Source organism: Pipistrellus hanaki, assembly GCF_964339955.1.
Source record: "Pipistrellus hanaki genome assembly, chromosome: 2".
Taxonomy (NCBI): domain Eukaryota; kingdom Metazoa; phylum Chordata; class Mammalia; order Chiroptera; family Vespertilionidae; genus Pipistrellus; species Pipistrellus hanaki.
The window spans coordinates 127,829,345-127,848,184 of record NC_140504.1 but is presented as its reverse complement, the minus strand read 5'-3'; positions in this window follow the sequence as shown (position 1 = coordinate 127,848,184).

The following is an 18,840-nucleotide window of genomic DNA, read 5'->3' as shown; positions in this document are numbered from 1 at the left end:
GGGGAGAGGGGAGAGGGAAATGGGGAGCAGAACTAAATGGGACTAGGATCTTTCCCCTGCAGGGTTGGGGCTGGTCCTCTCTGTAGTTTGCCAAGTCTTACTAGCCCCTTTTTATGCATTATTAATTATATAAATGAAAATAGAAGCTTGTTGTTTAATGTGCATTTCATTCATTTTTAATGATATTGGAATTTTCATATTGAAATGTATATTTTTTCTATCATTTTCTATTTCTTGTTTTTGCCCATTTTTCAACAAATATGTTCACTTGATTATTGATTTGTGAAAGCTTTTATAAATTAAGGATATGCAATGCATATTGCATAATTTTCCTAGTTTGTTATTTATTTGTTTTTAAATCATACTTATGTTGCTCTTGGAGTTCCTTGTTTTTCTCCTTTTTAAGTTTCAATGTGTGGAATTAAGCAAGAACTTTAGATTATTTTCTCATAGAGATAACTGTCTTTGATAGGTTCCACTGAGTGGTGTAAGTTAAATATATTACTATAATCTTCAAATCAAAATTAGTTAATCAAACGTCTTCTGTCTAGAAATTGTTTTTATGTAGCATAAGTATTATTGTCAATGTAATATGACTATAGTTTTCTGAAATGACATTGTGATGCAAATTAGTCATGTTGAGGCATATGCATTAGGTTTCTAGGTGGTAGCTGTTGAACGTTCCTTATGTAATTTTATATACTGGTCATGCTCTTCTTCCCCTCTTCATTCAACTTAGAACACAGCTCAGTGTGGGACTGCACTAATAATAGCTTATATTTAATATGGGGAATGGGGAGCAGAACTAAATGGGACTAGGATCTTTCCCCTGCAGGGTTGGGGCTGGTCCTCTCTGTAGTTTGCCAAGTCTTACTAGCCCCTTTTTATGCATTATTAATTATATAAATGAAAATAGAAGCTTGTTGTTTAATGTGCATTTCATTCATTTTTAATGATATTGGAATTTTCATATTGAAATGTATATTTTTTCTATCATTTTCTATTTCTTGTTTTTGCCCATTTTTCAACAAATATGTTCACTTGATTATTGATTTGTGAAAGCTTTTATAAATTAAGGATATGCAATGCCCCTAGTATAGTAGCTTACCAAAAATGAACTCTCAGTTTGTGAATAATTCAAAGATCATAAGGTGGAAAAGGAGAAAAATCTTTTGTTTTTAGTTTTAAATAAAAGCAATCTAAAATATGAAAATATAAATCTAACAGCACACCAGGGGTGTGTTAAAGGATTAGAGCTCTAAATATGTTTCAAATTTGGATTATTATTCAGATCAAGACAGTGAAACATGCTGAGCTCAAAACTGCATAGAATTTAATCTCATTTCCTGAACAAGTTTCTTAGCAGGTTGAAGAGCAGATTTAACCAATAGCATGATTTGCAGACCTCCAGCTACAGTGGGCAAGACTGGCAATGGTCCCAGCTGCTGAGCTCTGAAATCCATTGCCATGTTTGTGCTGAGACCATCTTTCCCTGATTTCCCCAAGATTGAGTGTGACAGAGAGAGACCAAGGCAGGCTCATTCCTGTGAGAAACAGAACTCCACTGATGGGTAACTTGGTTTAAGAACTTTCCTACCAAGAAGCCTTGTCCAACTTTCTTTAGACTACACGCAGTGGAAGATGTTTCTTTTTTGTTCTTCTTCTCTTGGGGTGAGACATATATTCTGGTCTGGTAATTTCCCATCTTCTGATGCTCTTGCCCCATTTTCTTCTCATTGGGCATTTCCCTTAATTAAATTATTGCATGCTTAATCCTGTTCTTGGCATCTGCTTCCTAGATGACATAGACCATTACAGAAGTTGCTGGACAATTTTCTTATTTATTGAAGATATATACGGTAGTATAGACTGACAGATTTCAGAGGAGAGGGGGGTGGAGTGGATGGGATGAAATAAGGTGAAGAGAATAGCTAAAAACTTATATGCATAGCCTATGGGCACAGACTACAGTGTGGTGAGGGCCAGAGGGAGGAGAGGATGGGATCTGGGTGGAGGGAGCAAAGATAACTGGAGGAAATGGGGGCCATCTATAATAATGCCAACAGCAAAAATAAAGTATAATTTTAAAAAATTCTAGATATTTTATTTCCGATTCAGAAATGCTCTAAGTTTCTTAGACTCTCTTCTCCAGTAAATTGCATCAGAGCACATGCACATAAAAGCATGCATGCAATTTTGGCAGATACAGGAGAACGTTGGAAACCATTCACAGCTCCTTTGAAAGTCTATCACACACCTGGCCATGTATTCTGAATACACGATAGTTGTCATTGATAAACATTAATTATTTATTTATTTTTTAAAAATGTATTTTATTGATTTTTTACAGAGAGGAAGGGAGAGAGATAGAGAGCTAGAAACGTCAATGAGAGAGAAACATAGACCAGCTGCCTCTTGCACACCCCCTACCGGGGATGTGCCCTCAACCAACGTACATGCCCTTGACCGGAATCGAACCTGGGACCTTTCAGTCTGCAGACCGACGCTCTACCACTGAGCCAAACCGGTTTCGGCTATGTTTTAAGAACTATTATTTTCCCCTGATAATGCAGGCTGCATACCTGTTCATACCTTGAGGTGATATTCAAATTATTTAACAGTCAATCAGTACAACCACAAGCCTCTACAACATATACAAGTTCCCACCCAATTCATTCTTATAATTTTCTTTCAATGAAACCAACAATAACTCTTAACTTATACACTTTACTAAATTTTCATTAAGAAATATTTAATAAATTTTACTAAATGTCAACAGGGTATGTGGCCTTGGTAAGGGAAAAACATCAGGGAAAAGAAACCAAAAACACACACAAAATGAAAGACAAAAATACTAGCAGTAAAGAGTTCCTCCTAAGAGTTAAATGCAAGCATGTCTTGCGTGGTTTAAGTTTGAGCAGTGGTTTGCAAACCACTATTCTTTAAATAGCCAACAAAAGATTTTTGAGGCAGCCATTTTTAATTGGTCCAATCCTCATTCATATCTTTTCAAAAAACCCTAACAATTTGTGTTAAACTGCATGTCTACTTTCTTGTGTTCCAACTCTTTGGTTTACTTTGTTGTCTTTCCCATATGGTTCAAAAAAGCACTATGCATAATGCTTTTCTCTAGCATGCCCTTTGATTCCCAACATTTTTCTGAGGGCCTTAGCTCTATAACCATTACCTGATCACGGTGCTTTCATCTAGGATTAGGTTTTGCACTTCCATTGATCTTCCTCTATGGGGTTGAATGTAGTAAATGAACCTCCTAGCTCCCAACAAATTTGCATGTAATTGCCTGTCCAGTCCTACCCACTGAATACCAGGGCTGGAAGAATACACTAGCATTAACAGAGCCAAAATGTTTTTCTTTCCAAGACTTTGTTTCTTTGTAAAAGTGGCATATATAGGAAGAATCAGAAAGCTTTCTGAAGATTTGAGAAAATGGTGAGGTTAGAGAATGTCCTGAAATTATTTCCCATGCTATCTAAATCATTATAATCTCACATGCACCATTTTGAATAAGTCTAGAGTTGGCATTAGCCTCTTTTTGACTGCTGGCATATTTTATCCTACAATTGTATATCCCCGAAGAGAACTGAAATACTCCAATGTCCCTTCTCATAACAGTTTCTTAAGATGGATTTTATGGAGGAGTGATAAAAATTTTAGTCTTGAACTGTCATTGATGGATATAATGATCAATCACATTTAAAGGGTTATTGTTGAACATTTTTTAATTGAGCTTTTTTTAAAATTTAAAGTCAGACTACTGTTTTATTTAATATGTTATGTGCATCCTCAAACTTCTGATCTGTCACATTGGGTAAGATAGAGGATTTTAAAAGAAGATATAAAATTTACTGTAGAGAGATGTCTGATTTTTGTACTTTTCATCACAGTCAGTTACTAAAATTCAGAACTGCCTTGTGTCAAGACTTGATTTTTAATTTGTTTTGAAATGATAACTCTATCACTATTTGTGTGGTACTTCCTCATTGACTGTCTATTCCCAATACAACCATGTTATATAGCACATACTCTACATGCCTTTAAAAGTTAGTAATGAATTTAGAAAATAACAAAGGAAATAAAGCTGAATCTTCTCCATTGTAATTTGAGACCCACTGCGATGTAATAGCAGGGTCTTGAGACTTCTTTCTTCTAAGTAAACTTTTTTATTCATTTTTTTGCAGGACACAGGAGCTCTGCATTCTGATGGAATACTGGTATGTGACTGGGAGAGGGGTCAAGGGTGCTATTTGTTTTTTTTTTGTCCTGTCAAATCTGACGAGTTGATAAAGGCAGTATGCCTTGGAATGATCAAGATGATTTATTTGAAAGAAGGTGTTGTTTGTGAGGCAATGTTGGAAGGATTTTTTAATTGTGCTAATAAATGAAGTTGAAGGATATTAGCACTGGCAGGGATCCAATTGACAGTTAACATCATAACATCATAACTTTTTATACTATTCCTATGTAAGTGGCAATACTAATGTTAAATTGAGTTACATTCTTAAGCTTCCTACTCTGGACTAGTTCAAAATGCATTATATTAACATCATATCACAACATTCTATTAGATATGAAAATAGATATCTTTAAATTAATTTAGAATGAAGATTTCAGGAAATAGAACAAGTTCTGTTGTTTTAGACCATATCATTATTCCAATAATTATTTTTGTCATTGTTACTCTATTAGTCATGTTAAAAAAAGATCATATGAGTAATTATAATACTACCAGGCACTGAGTTAAGTGCTGTGTGTGTCAATTTATTGGATTTTATAAAAAATAGTGAGAATATTAGGTATGGAATAATTCTCCATCATTTTGAAAGGACAGGACAAATATGGCTAAGAGGCAGAAAATGCCCAGCTCTTTAAAATGAGTTCCATACAGTGGGGTTTAGATGCATCACAACCTGATACAGAAGTAATTAGCAGAATTACTGCTGGAAATATTTTGAGAATTCATGTGGGGATGAAATACTATAGGATAGAAGATATTGACTAAATCCTCATAAAGGAGACAAAATATATGATTTAAAGTTACAAACAGAAAACCTGGAAACTTTCTGTAGTAGGTCATTAAAAGGGATAGTTTATGGAGGCATAGTTCCTAAGAGCCAGCATGAGTTTACCAATAGCAAGTAATATCAAAGCAGCTTTGATACAAGACTAGTAGACAAAAATAAATTGTATTTACATATGATAACAATGAACCTGTAAATAAATGTAAGAAAACAATTCTATTTATAATAACATAAAAATTAAAATACTTAGAAATAAATTTAATTGAAGAATTGTAAGACTTGTTGCTATGGTCTGAATGTGTTGTGCCTCCCTTTCCTGCTCCCCATATTCTTTTATGTTGACATTCTAATGCCCAATGTGATGATATTAGAAGGTGGGGCATTTGGGAAATACTTAAGTAATGAGGGTAGAATTCTTATGAATGAGATTAGTGACTTATAAAAGAGGCTCTGGTAGAGAGACACCCAGAGCCCCCTATCCCATGTGAGGTCACAGCTAGAAGGCAACAACTAGGAACCATGAACAGGTTCTTTACCATATTGCAATCATGTGGGCACCATATTCTTGGACTTCCAGCATCCAGAATTGTGAGGAATAAATGTTTTTGTAGGTAAGCTATCCAGTCTGTGGTATTTCATTATAGCAACCGGAACAGATTAAGACTCTGTACAGTGAAAACTACAAAATACCATTGAAAAAAATTAAAGATAATCTAGATAAATGAAAAGATATCCTGTGTTTATAGATAGGGAAATTTAATATTGTAACAATGACAGTAGTCCCCAAATGGATCTGTAGATACAATACAGATCCATATAAAAATATCAGCTTCATTTTTGGCAAAAATTAATTAACTGATCCTAAAAGTCCTGTGAAAATGCAGGTTGCAAAATAACCAAAACAATCTTGAAAAACAGAACAAACTTATAGAATTCACACTTCCTAATTTCAAACCTTAATAGAAAGCTACAGCAATCAAGACAGTGAGGTATTGGCATAAATATAGAACTTATACCAATAGAATATAAGTAATAATCCAGAAATAAATTCATACATTTAAGATGAATTGATTTTCCATAAGGGTGCCAAGACAATTCAATAGGCAAAGGTCAGTATTTTCAACAAATGGTGCTGGGTGCATGGTGGGGCAACTGGATATGCACATGCAGAAAAATAAAGTTGGACCCCTACTTCACATTATATATAAAAATTACTTGAATTTCTAATTCAAAGACTTAAAATACAAATATTCTAGAGAAAGCATGGTTTTAAATCTTCTTAGCTTTGGATTAGGTGATTGGTTTTTTTGTCTGTTTGTTTTTTGGTGTGTGTGTGTGTGTTTTAGATATGCCATCACTGAAAACATAAGCAGCAAGGAAAACAAAAGATGAATTGGACTTTATCAATATTTAAAAATATTATGCTTCAAAGGACAATATTAAGAAAGTGAAAAGGCAACCCACATATTGAGAGAAATATGCTAATCATGTTTGTGGTTAAGGACTTGTTTCCAGAATAAAAAAACTCTTACAATTCAATAATAAAAAGACAAGCAACCCAATTAAAAATAGGTTCATTAAAACATATAAATATTTTTTCTAGACTATACTTATAATAAATTTGTATTTTTAAAAATTTATCTTTATTGTTGAAAATATTTATCCCCCCATTGACCCTTCCACCTCCCTCACACCCCTCCTCAGGCCTTCAACACCCTATTGTCTGTCCATGGGTTATGCATTTATGCATTTACACTAAGTAGCCATATTATTATGATCTCTGAACGTATAATAATCTGTCCACTCAGTATATATATATATTAAAGGTCCAGAGCATAAATTAGTGCACGGGTGGGGTCCGGCCAGCCTGGCCATGGGGAGGGAACATGGATGGTTGGCCAGCCTACCTGCTGGTCGAACTCCTAATTGAGGTTTTTGAATATTTGCATATTAGCCTTTTATTATATAGGATATACACTGAATGGCCTGGTTATTATGCATTCAGAGATCATAATAATATGGCCACTCATTGTATATAAGTTCTTTGGTTAATCTTTTCCCACCCCTCCACCCCTTCCCTCTGAAATAAGTTAGTCTGTGATTAAAATGTCAACCTGTGCACTGGAGGGAGGGTCCCAGGTTCGATTCCCTGGGATGTACCTGGGTTGCAGGTTCCATCCCAGCTCCGCCCCACCCTCCCCTGTCAGGGCCAGTGCAGGAGGCAACCAAGGATGTGTCTCCCTCACCTAGATATTTCTCTCTCTTGTCTCTCTCTCTCCTCCCCACTGCTTTCCACTCTCCCTAAATTCAATGGAGAAAATATCCTCATTCCTTGGGTAAGGATTCAAAATAATAATAATAATAATAATAATAATAATAATAATAATAAATTTGTATTTTGAATGACATTTTCACTTGAAGTGATATAAGATAGATATTATGAGCACTTCAGACTACATATGTTCAGAAACATACTCTCCTCACTTGGTCACAAATTTTAAAGGTGCTATCTTAAGCTTTCTGGGGACCTCTACTAGACTTTCCAGGCAATAAATCTTGTTAGGGTGTTGCTAATAGCAACAACGGCAGGAAAAACAGTGCCTTTATTTGCCACTTCTTAAAATTAAACAAACGAAACTCTCACATTTTAAAAATTAAATAAATTCTCACTCATGACACAATTATCAAATTAATTTCGCATAGAAAAATTCATTTTTCTTGATTTTTGTGTGGTTCAATTTTGTTGAGAGTTAGTAATTTTTCTTTAGTTGCTTTGAATTACTAATCCATAGGCACCATGGAAAGCCTAATATAGTGAATCTTTTTATTTGTTTCAAACAGGAATTTTTATTGCCACAGCATGTTACAAATTGACAATATGTGGTAACAGAGGTTTTTGTAAAGCTCCACTCTACTGATCATATGCACTGGATTTGGAAAAGACCTATTATAATATATTTCATATATACAGTACATTCATATCAAAGCTCACAATCAGGAATTTCAAAATAAGCTGACTCCAAGGTAATCAATTAACACACTTTATACAGTACACTGCAGAATTTCCAGTAACCAGATTTATTATATCATGTGCATTACAATGAAATCACATAACTGTCAATTATATTGCTTCATTTCATTAGCAGAGAGGCCTGATATTTTTGTGTAGCTAACTGAGAATTTATGGCACTTAGTATACAATTGTATTATGAATTGCTTTATTTTATTTAATGCCTGCTTCTGTCATGGTATGATTGACATTTTGGCAGGACTATGTAGAACTCTGGAAATGATGTTTATTATTTAACTGGTGCAAAAAAGAAAAAAAAAATGTTTCTTGTGGAAAAAATGGCGATTGCTTTGGGGACCTGTATGACTTCATGGGTATTGCTGGGTAAGGGATCATTCTGAATTATTTTTATATATTTTCATTAATTACTAAAAACTATGTGCTCATGCATTTGTTCACTGTACAAATGTTGTATGAATGCCTATTAAATGCCACATACCAGAATGAATACTGCATGTACTGTGGTGAATATAACATATCTGGTTACTGCCATTGGCAAACTAATAGTTCTGAAGAGGAATGAGAAATAAACAAGAAGGCATGGCTGGTGTTGACCCAGAAACCAAGAATCACCGGGTTCAATTCCCAATCAGGCACATACTTGGGTTGGGGGCTTGATCCCTGGTAGGGGGCATGCAGGAGGCAGACAATTGATAAAGTTCCTCTCTCATCGATGTTTCTATCTCTTTATCCATCCCTCTTCCTCTCTTTCTAAAAATCAGTAAAAACATATTTAAAAAAATAACCATGAATGTATCTTTATATATACACACACAGGCAGGTATTGAATACCAAAATGGGTTGGTACTAAACCAAGATTTAAAAAGACGTGGCAGCCGAAACCGGTTTGGCTCAATGGATAGAGTGATGTTTCTAACTCTATCTCTCTCCCTTCTTCTCTGTACAAAATCAATAAAATATATTTAAAAAAAAAAAAGACTTGGCAAATATAATCCAGAAAGCCTTTAATTCCTTCTATGAAATAAGGAACATAAAAAGGTACAGGAAAAAGAGAAAGGGGAGAAGTAATTTTTGCACAGACCTTTGTGTGTTCTGTGAGTTCTTCCCCACTTCAACTCAATAAAAGCGACCAATTGAGTTCAGTTCTTCAAGTTAATAAGGCTTTCATTCAGATGATCCTGGGAGTTGACGTATGTTCTTTATAGTGGGGTTGGCCTAACTCTTACCTAAGAAATGTAATAGGCATGACATACATGCTGGCTCCCATGGGACATGTTGAGTGGGAAGTGACTGTAGTGTACATCCTGCATTATCTGGCATTGCTGAGACAAGTGCATGTTTCCTTTGGACTAAATTTGGGCAAAGTGAGAGATAATATCAGCCTGGAACCATCTGAAATTCTGTCTAACAGCAGATCATTCCTGAAGAGGCAAACTGACTTCAACAAACAGAATCTATTTAATTTAATCTATATCTTGATTTCAGAGGCAGAGATTACAGGAGTCAATGAACTAGTACATCACCAGCCTCAAGAGAAACTATAGGTGAAAGTTCTCCCAGTGATGGGACTTTCCTAAGAACTCAAGAAAGGCCCCATAAGAGAGACACCTCTGCCCACTTGTCTGACTCAGAGAGCAGGTTGCCAACTCACAATAGCATCAATAGAGTGAAAACTTGCCTTTCTTTTTTTCCTATGTTCTGTGAAGCAGTCAGAAACCGCAGACGGGCCAGAAAAAGTACAAGGGAAAAGTTACTTGAATGTCTGTCTTTGAATTTCCTCTTATTTAAAGGTGGCGTTCATAGCACTACACTATAGAGTTATTCAGAAGGTTAAATGTTAAATGGGATAAATATATAGAAGGTGCTTAAAACAGTGACTGACACATATAATATAGTATGCAAGGATCAGGTATCATCTTAAAAAGAATCAGCAGTACCTGATACAATATCAAGGAAACAAAGGAAGGATGGTTTCAAGGAGTGTCAAACATAAAGAAAAATGAGGGAGGTCAATGGATGAAAGAATGAGTTAATCCCAAATTGCTTCTGTTTTGGACTGCCGTCTGGACACACAGACCAGGTCTCCAAGGTCAAAGGAAGGTAAAACTATAAGAAGCAATTCAGGGAAGGAAACATAATAATGTACAGTTTTTAGAAAGTTCATAATTCTGTATTTAATACATGATTTCGATGCTCCACACTGGCTTTCCTCTGGAACTCTAAAAGCAAATTTGGCTTGACACAAAATAGTTTCAGCCTTGAAATGATTGTTTCCCTCTCTTTACTGTAAACATTAGCTTCCAATGAATAAGATACAACATTGCTAAAGAGAAAGGGTGCTGATTGTCTTTGTTAAATGATAACATGGTAGGAGGAGCACATTTCCTTAAATAAATCAAATGTTCACCACCACACTTGTTCATCCTTCTAAGCGCCCTATTGATGCCATCACTTAGAGTGGTTGTTTTCAATGACTTCCCAGTAGGTGACTCACTCCCATTACCACTCGACACTTCCCCATGGAGTTGTGGCTCCTGGTATAGGGGTGGGGACTGCACAACTGTTGGGAGAAGAGATATATAGTTTGAAAAACTCCAGAATGATTCTGTAATGGGTTACCCACTTCCTTGCACTTCCCACACATCAATCAATGTCCTTCTAATCCCACTTCCGTCTCTATCCACACTTGGGAGACAGATGGTGAGTGTCCAAGATGACATAATGAGTGAATGTCGTTTTTTATGTTAAGAGAAGTGAGATTACTACAACTCTTATTAAGAAATAATTCATGGGGCGTACAAGTTACTCATTTAAACAGGATTGTGGTTTTTAGTGCAGTCACAGATATGTGGTGCCACTCCCAAGGCCAATTTTAGGACTTTTTCATCATCCAAGAGAAACCCTGACCCTGCAGTTGTGACCTCCTATCCCCTTTCTCTCCATTCCCCACCAGCCTTAACAGCCACGAATCTACTTTCTGCCTCTATAGCTTTGCCTACTTTGGAGATTTATAGCAAAATTGAGAAGAAGATACAGAGATTTCCCACACCCTCCCTGGCCTACATATGCATAGCCTCCCCATTATCAATATTATTCATCAAAGTGGTATTTTTTTTTTAAATCTTTAAACAAAGATGAACCTTCTTTCACTTTGTATAATGGTTTCAAGTTTCATCCATGTTGTACAATATATCAGTACCTCGTTCTTTTTATTTCTGGAAAATATTGCATCATACGGACAAAGCATTATTTGTTTATCCATTCATCTGTTGATGGACATTTCAGACATCTTTTGTCACTGAATTTCAAATAGATGATGTACCAAACCATATAATCATTTTAATTTTGGCTGAGATTAGTGCATTACTGATATCTGTACGTATACTCAACTAACTCAAGAGAGTGATGTAACTTAGAAAATGTAAACAATGATGGAGATTTCACCACGGCCATCCCTAAGCTGTAGGGATAATCAGTTCCAATTGCTAAGAGTGCATGTGGAAAAGAAGAGTGGGGGGGGGGGAGGGGGTGCGGGAAGAGACTGAACATAAACTGCGCCTATGGATGAGGACAATGGGGGGTGGGGAAAGGGCAGAGGGTGGGGTGGGAATCTGGTGATGGAGGGGGGAAAAATGAGGAACATTTGTAATAATAAGAACAATAAAGATTTATTAAAAAAAAAAAAAAAGTGCACGTGGAGCCAGCCATCCTGGAATGCAGTAGCTGTGCTCAGGAAATTCCCAGGTTCTTAGGAGCACTGGAGTCAGCTCTCCTGTTCCCATGCTGCTGCTACCTGGATTGACACTTTATTTGCAGACTGAGGAACCAGCAAGCTTTAAATCATCAAGGATTTTTAAAAAATGGATTATTTACTACTTATATCAATCATTTTAAAATGGATCAAACATCTCTTTAAAAAAAACGTAGCATCTTTTAAACCTCTGCCAAAATATTAAGGCAAATAAGGCTTTTTCTTTCTTCCTTTCCTTCTTTTTTTGGTCTTGGCAGTATATACATAAACATGCAATGCCTTGCTTAAATATTCATAGACTCCCAGCTCGCAGTACAATAACTTAATAATAAAATATTTTGAAGAGGGAACGATGCTGTGGCGCTGGTGATACCACTAATGGATTTGAAGAGGATGCTAATGCATTGTAGGAGGAAGTGAATTGAGCTCTCGTGTGTAAAGGAGGATTATAAAACATAATTATGAAAAAGCAATAGTGGCAGGCTTGAAGAAGTTCTGTTGATGTGTGGGTACTACAAACGACATGTCTTGTTGATGAGAAAGCAGGCTTAGATGGATATTTACTGTGCCAGCAATCTTCTCTATCCGGAAACACGGAATGCATTATAGCAACGGCCGTTTTGCGAACTCCAGAGTGAAAATTAAATAGTGTAAGATGGAGGCTGACAAGACCCATGCAGCCTCTCATTTTGAATAGCAGTTGTCTAGGAAGGCTAAGCTTTCCCATCAAGAGCTTCATGAAGGCACTGGGGGGGGGAAAAAGTGATATCACTGTCAAAGGAGAAGGACAACTTTTTTTTTTCTGTAAAAAGAAGCTTAAGGAATTGAAGGAGGTTAAGTAACTCCTGGTGTCAGGCTGGGAGTGGAGGGAGCAGGAGGACTTCCTGAGTGCCATTTCCTGGGCGCAGCACTGGCAAATTGTGGGTGTCAGTGGGGGCAATGACATGGGGCCACACCGTTAGAACCTTGACTTCTTTTAACGTTTCCAATTCTAACCTACTTTTTGAAATATTTTAAAACAGATTTTTATAGAGAGAGGAAGGGAGAGGGAGAGAGAGAGAGAAACATGATGTGACAGGGAAACATGGATCAACTCCTCCTGTCTGAACCCTAGTGGAGATTGAGCCTGCAACCTGGGCTTGAGCCCTGACCAGGAATCAAACTGGCAACCTTTCAGTGCACAGGGTGATGCCCAGCCAACTGGGCCACATTGGCAAGAGCTCTAACCTACTTTTTTTTTCTTTTTTTTCTTTTTCATTTTTTAACCTAAGGCTCTGCCTCTTCAGGCAAAATAAAGACAGGTTCTTAGAATATGATCTGATATCTACTGGGAAAAAAAAAAAAGCACAATACCCAATAATCAATATGTAAAACCCTCAAAAAGAGGGATCTTGATATAGTTTAAGGGTCAATCCATAATCCCTTCTCTTCATGGGAAATTCTTAACCATATGATTAAAGCTTGATGTTTTACTCCATTCTTTTTTTTTCTTTCTAATGTATCTTTATTGTTGAAAATATTACAGATGTCTTCTTTTACTCCAGGCTTTAAACAAGAGGTATATATGACATAGCAGTAGAATTCATTTTTCAGAAGCACATTAAGTAAATGAGTGTTGCCCTTTAATGGAGAGATTTGGAAAGATAAATGTGTGTTCCAATAATTTTGACATTGTTTAAAACCTTTATGAAATGCCATGTTTCTGTAAAGAAATTGTTTAAAAAGTATGAAAAAATTCAAATACAAAATATACACACACCAAGTTTAAATAGTTGTTAATACTTGCCATATTTAGTTCAGATCTCTCTTCTCCCTTCCTCCCTTCCTCTCTCTCTTTCTCCCCACTCACTTCTTATACAAGGAGAACTCTACTGATGCCCAAATTCTTTCCATAATTTAATCTCTCTCCTTCCTTAGAGGAAGCCACTCTTGAGAGACTGGTATGAACATTTTCCAAGCACTTTTAAAGAGCAGTTTTAGGTTTACAGCAAAATTGAGAAGATACAGAGATTTCCCACATCCTCCCTGCCCCACATATGCATAGCCTCCCCATTATCAATATCACTCATCAGAGTGCTCTCCCCCCCTCCCCTTAAGCAAAGATGAACCTTCACTGACACATTACAACCAACCAAAGCCCCCGGTTTACCTTAGGGTTCACTCTTGGCGTTGTATATTCTATGGGTTTAGATAAATATATTAAATATATAAAGATATCTATCCATCATTAACATATCATTTGAAGTATTTTTACTGCCCTAAAAATCTCCTGTGCTTTGTCTACCTGTGTCTCACCCCTCTTACCCTGGAAACCACTGATCTTTTTTATCTTTGTAGTTTTGTCTTTCCCAGAATATCTCATAGTTGGAATCATACATTATGTAACCTCTTCAGATTGTAATATACATTTAAGGTTCCTCCATGTCTTTTCATGGCTCATTTCTTTTTAGTGCTGAATAATCTTTCACTGTTTGGATGTAGTGTTTATTTATCCATTCACCTACTGAAAGACATCTTGGTTACAGCCAAGTTTTGGCAGTTGTGAATAAAGCAACTATAAACATCTGTGTGCAGGTTTTTATGTGGATATAAGTTTTTAACTCCTTTGGGTAAATACCAAGGAGAGCGATTTCTGGATCGTAAGGTAAGAGTGTGCTTAATTTTGTCAGAAACGGCTGAACTGTCTTCTCAGGCGGTTGGACCATTTTGTATTCTGGACATTCCTGTGGCTCCACATCCTCACCAGCACTTGGTGTTGTCAGTGTCCCCCATGTGTTCTGAATGCTTTTAATGCTTTTGAATGTATGTGTGGATACTATTTATTTATGCTGTGATTTAAGAATGCACATTTTTTGGTGTTCTTTAAAAGGAGTTCTTTTACAAGTTGCTTTTTCTCTCTCAACACTATGTTTTAGATTTATTTGAATAGAATATTTAAATTGCTCTATAGTATTCCATTAGATTAATGAACCAGAGTTTTTAAGCAATTTTGCTCCTGAAGGACTAATTAAAAAATACTTCATACATTAATAGCTATTCAGATTTTTATAACATTTTATTTATATCATTTGTTCAATTTTTGACTAAAATTTTTGTTTCTTAATTAAAAAAAAAAAGAAATGATTTCTAGTTCTGGATAGTACTAATTTGTCAGTTATATGTGCTATAAAATTTCCCAATCTGTGGCATTTTTGTTTCCTTTTCATTTAAAGAGTTTTATTCACATTGAATTTTTTATTGTAATGTTCTCAAATTTAAAATATTTTATCTCCTGTAGTTTTGTGTTTAGAAATTCTCTTTTACCCTAATATCATATTGATCTATTCCTTTACATTTTAGGTTTAATAATTGGCAAGTTAATAATTCATGTTTAGGTCTTTATTTTTGTGTGTGAACATGTGTGTATGTATGTGTGTGTGCATGCACACAAGAGTGAAATGTGGGTTAAAGATCTAGTTGTATCTCTTACCATGCATTGCTAATTTCCATAACCATTTTATTAAATAATCCATCATTTCCCAAGTAGTACATAATGTCATCTCTGTCATATACTAAGCTCATATATATTGAATAACCTGTTTCTAATTGAGTAAATAAATAGAAGTAAATTGCTAAGCTGTATATGTGTGTATGTTAACTTTCTAAGAGACTATCAACCAACCTTTTATGGTGTCTGTATCACTTTGCATTCTTACCAGCAATGTATAAGAGTTTCAGTTGCTCAAAATCCTCATTGGCATTTGGTATGATCAGTTACCTGTTTGTGGATTTTTAATATTAGCAATTTTCCTAGGCATGTAGTAGTATCTCATTGGGTTTCATGTGTTTGTTTGCCATCTGTATATATTTTTTGATGATGTGTCCAAAAATATATCCATTCTTTTATTGTTTACAGATACTTTGTCAGATATGTGATTTACAAATATTTTCTCTCAGTTGCTTTGCTTTTTTATTCTCCTAAAAATATCTTTCATAGACAAAAAAATATTTAGATACTAGTGTCCCGGTGCATGGATTTGTGCACATTGAAAGGAAATTAATTAGAAGAAATATTTTAATATTGCCATTTGCCTTTTCTTTATAATAGAAGTGTCAACCAAATTCATGATCAACAATGACAGATAGAAACACATATGTGCAGTTGACTCTAGCAAGAGCTTTATATGTATTGTGCATGCATGAGTCAGCTTAGCTATAAATAAATATATATATATATATTACACTTGCTTAATTAGACCTACTTTCTGATTTAGCTAAACTTTTTCCAGCCCAGTGAAGCACCCCAACTTCTCTTTCAGGTAGTTTTCAGGAACATAGCAGTAAATATCAACATGAAACATATTATTATTATTATAGATCATGCAGGGAGAACAAAGGGTAAAATATTTAACTGCAGCAGTGTTTGACTATATTCTGTGCAATGAGAAAACCTGAAGTCATTTTCAAGTTCCACAATTTCTTACTTCTTTTCAATTGGGTCAAGTTTCTAAATTTTCTAAATCTCCATTTTCTGGATAATGAAAAGAAAATATGATTCTACCAAGTCTCCTATCTACCTACTCCAGGACTTCTGTGAGGAACAAATGAGATGAGGCACATGAAAACGCTTCACAAACATTTAGTTAAAGTTAAAATGTTTGTACTTGGCTATAAAGCAAGTCATGCTCCTGGGCTGAAGAAACTCCAAGGAGGCTAGTTTCTAGGGAGAAGAAGCTGGGCATTGCTATGTGACATCATTACCGGCACCTACAGTGGCAGTTTCAAGGCTGGGCTCTGCTGTGGGCTGCATTTTGTGCCATGGGATCTTGGCAGTGTTGACTGGGATTTTGTGGGTGTTGCTCCAGGGTTGTGGCAGGGCCCGTATCCCACTTAGGGGAAGCTGAGTGTTGGTTTGTTGGTTCCAGGTCCATGGTGCCAGCCAGTGTGCATCATGGCAGCTCCTGCATTGAGAGTCTTCCCCCTGGTGGTCAGTGCATGTCATAGCTATCAGTCAGACAATTGGACAGACACTTAGGCTTTAATATATATAGATAATACAGTTCAAGTTACCATTTTTTCTTTCTTTTATTGGTTGTGTTAATGGTATTATGTCTAAGAATTCCTTGCCTAACTCAAGGTTAAAAGACTCTTCCTCTCCCCCCATCCCCACCCCTGTGTTATGTTTTTAAATGTTATAGTTTTAAATTTTACATTTAGGCCTATGCACTATTCTAATTTAATTTTTATAATAGGCATGTGATAGGAATAGGCAAACATTCAGGTTTTTTATTTGTTTGTTTTTAATCCTCACCAGAGGATATTTTTCCTATTTTTATTTTTATTTTTTTAGAGAAAGTGGAAGGAAGAAAGGGGGCAGGGAGAGAGAGAAACATCAATGTAAGAGACACATTGATTGGCTGCCTCCAGAACTCACCCCAACCAGGGCCCAGGATTGAACCAGCAATCCAGGTATGTGCCTTGACTGGGAACGGAAACCGAAACCCTTTGGTGCACAAGCTGATGCTCTAACCACTGAATACATCAGCCAGGCCTTTTCAAGTTTTTAAATATAAACTAGAGGCCCAATGCACAAAATTCATGCAAGATTAGGCCTTCCTTCCCCTGGCTGCTGGCACTGGCTTCCCTCTGGCACCCGGGACCCAGGCTTCCTTTGAAGCCCTGGCTTTGAATGGAAGGTCATCCGGAAGGACTCCAGTCAAATTAGCATATTATGCTTTTATTATTATAGATATTTAATTACTTTGAAATACTCGCTGAAATGACTGATTTTATCCCATTAATTGCCTTTGTCAAGATCAGTTGGCTATATTTGTGTGGTTCTGTTTTGATACTATATTGTTTGATACCTGTAGCTATATAGTTGGTTGTAAAATTACATAGTGTGAGCTCTCCAACTTTTTTTGATCATAAATGTTTCAACTATTCTAATTCCCTTGTGTTTCCATATACATCTTAGGTTCACTTATTGATATCTATAAAATTCCTACTAGGACTTTGATTGGGATTATGTTGAATTTATAGATCAATTTGAGGAAAATTTCATACTAATAACATCAAGTCTTCCAATACATGAATATGACATATCTCTTCATTATAGTAGATTTTCTTTAATTTATTCCATTAATATTTCATAGATTTTAGCATACAGATCCTGAACATATTTTGCTAAATTTATATCAGTCTAATTAATTTTTTAATTTCCTCTTCCAAATGTCCATATGCAGTGTGTAGAAGTGTACTGAATTGCTCTGACTCTATATGTATATTTGAACAGAATTATTATCTTTAAGATATTTAAACTTCAGCCAAAACCAGTTTGGCTCAATGGATAGAGCATCGGCCTGTGGACTGAGAGGTTCCAGTCAAGGGCATGTACCTTGGTTGCGGACACATCCCCAGTAGGGGGTGTGCAGGAGGCAGCTGATCGATGTTTCTCTCTCATCGATGTTTCTAACTCTCTATCCCTTCTCTTCCTCTCTGTGAAAAATCAATAAAATATATTAAAAACAAAACAAAACCAGATATTTAAACTTCAAATCAACTAACTTGCAACATTTCTCATTTTTTCTATGTACTAGAGGCCTGGTGCATGAGGGATTGGACCTAAACTGACATCCTTCTCACAATCTGGGAGGGCTGGCTCTAACTGCTTATCTGCTTGCCTGCCTGATCACTCCTAACCAATCAGACTGCCTGCCTGATTGCCCCTAATCCCTCTGCCTGCTTGCCTGATTGCCCCCAACCTTTCTACCTGTTTTCCTGATCACCACTAATTGTCTCTGCTTGTCTGCCTAATTGCCCCTAACCACCTCTGCCTGCCTACCTGATTATCCCTAACTGCTCCCCTCACAGCCTGGTCACCTCCAACTGCCGCCCCCCTGCTGGCCTGGTTACCCCCAACTTCCTCCCACAACTGGCCTGGTAACCCCTAACTGCTCTCCTCTGTCACCTGGTCACCCCCAACTATCCTCCCCTGCTGGCCTAATCACCCCTAGCTGCCTCTGCCTCTGCCCCAACCA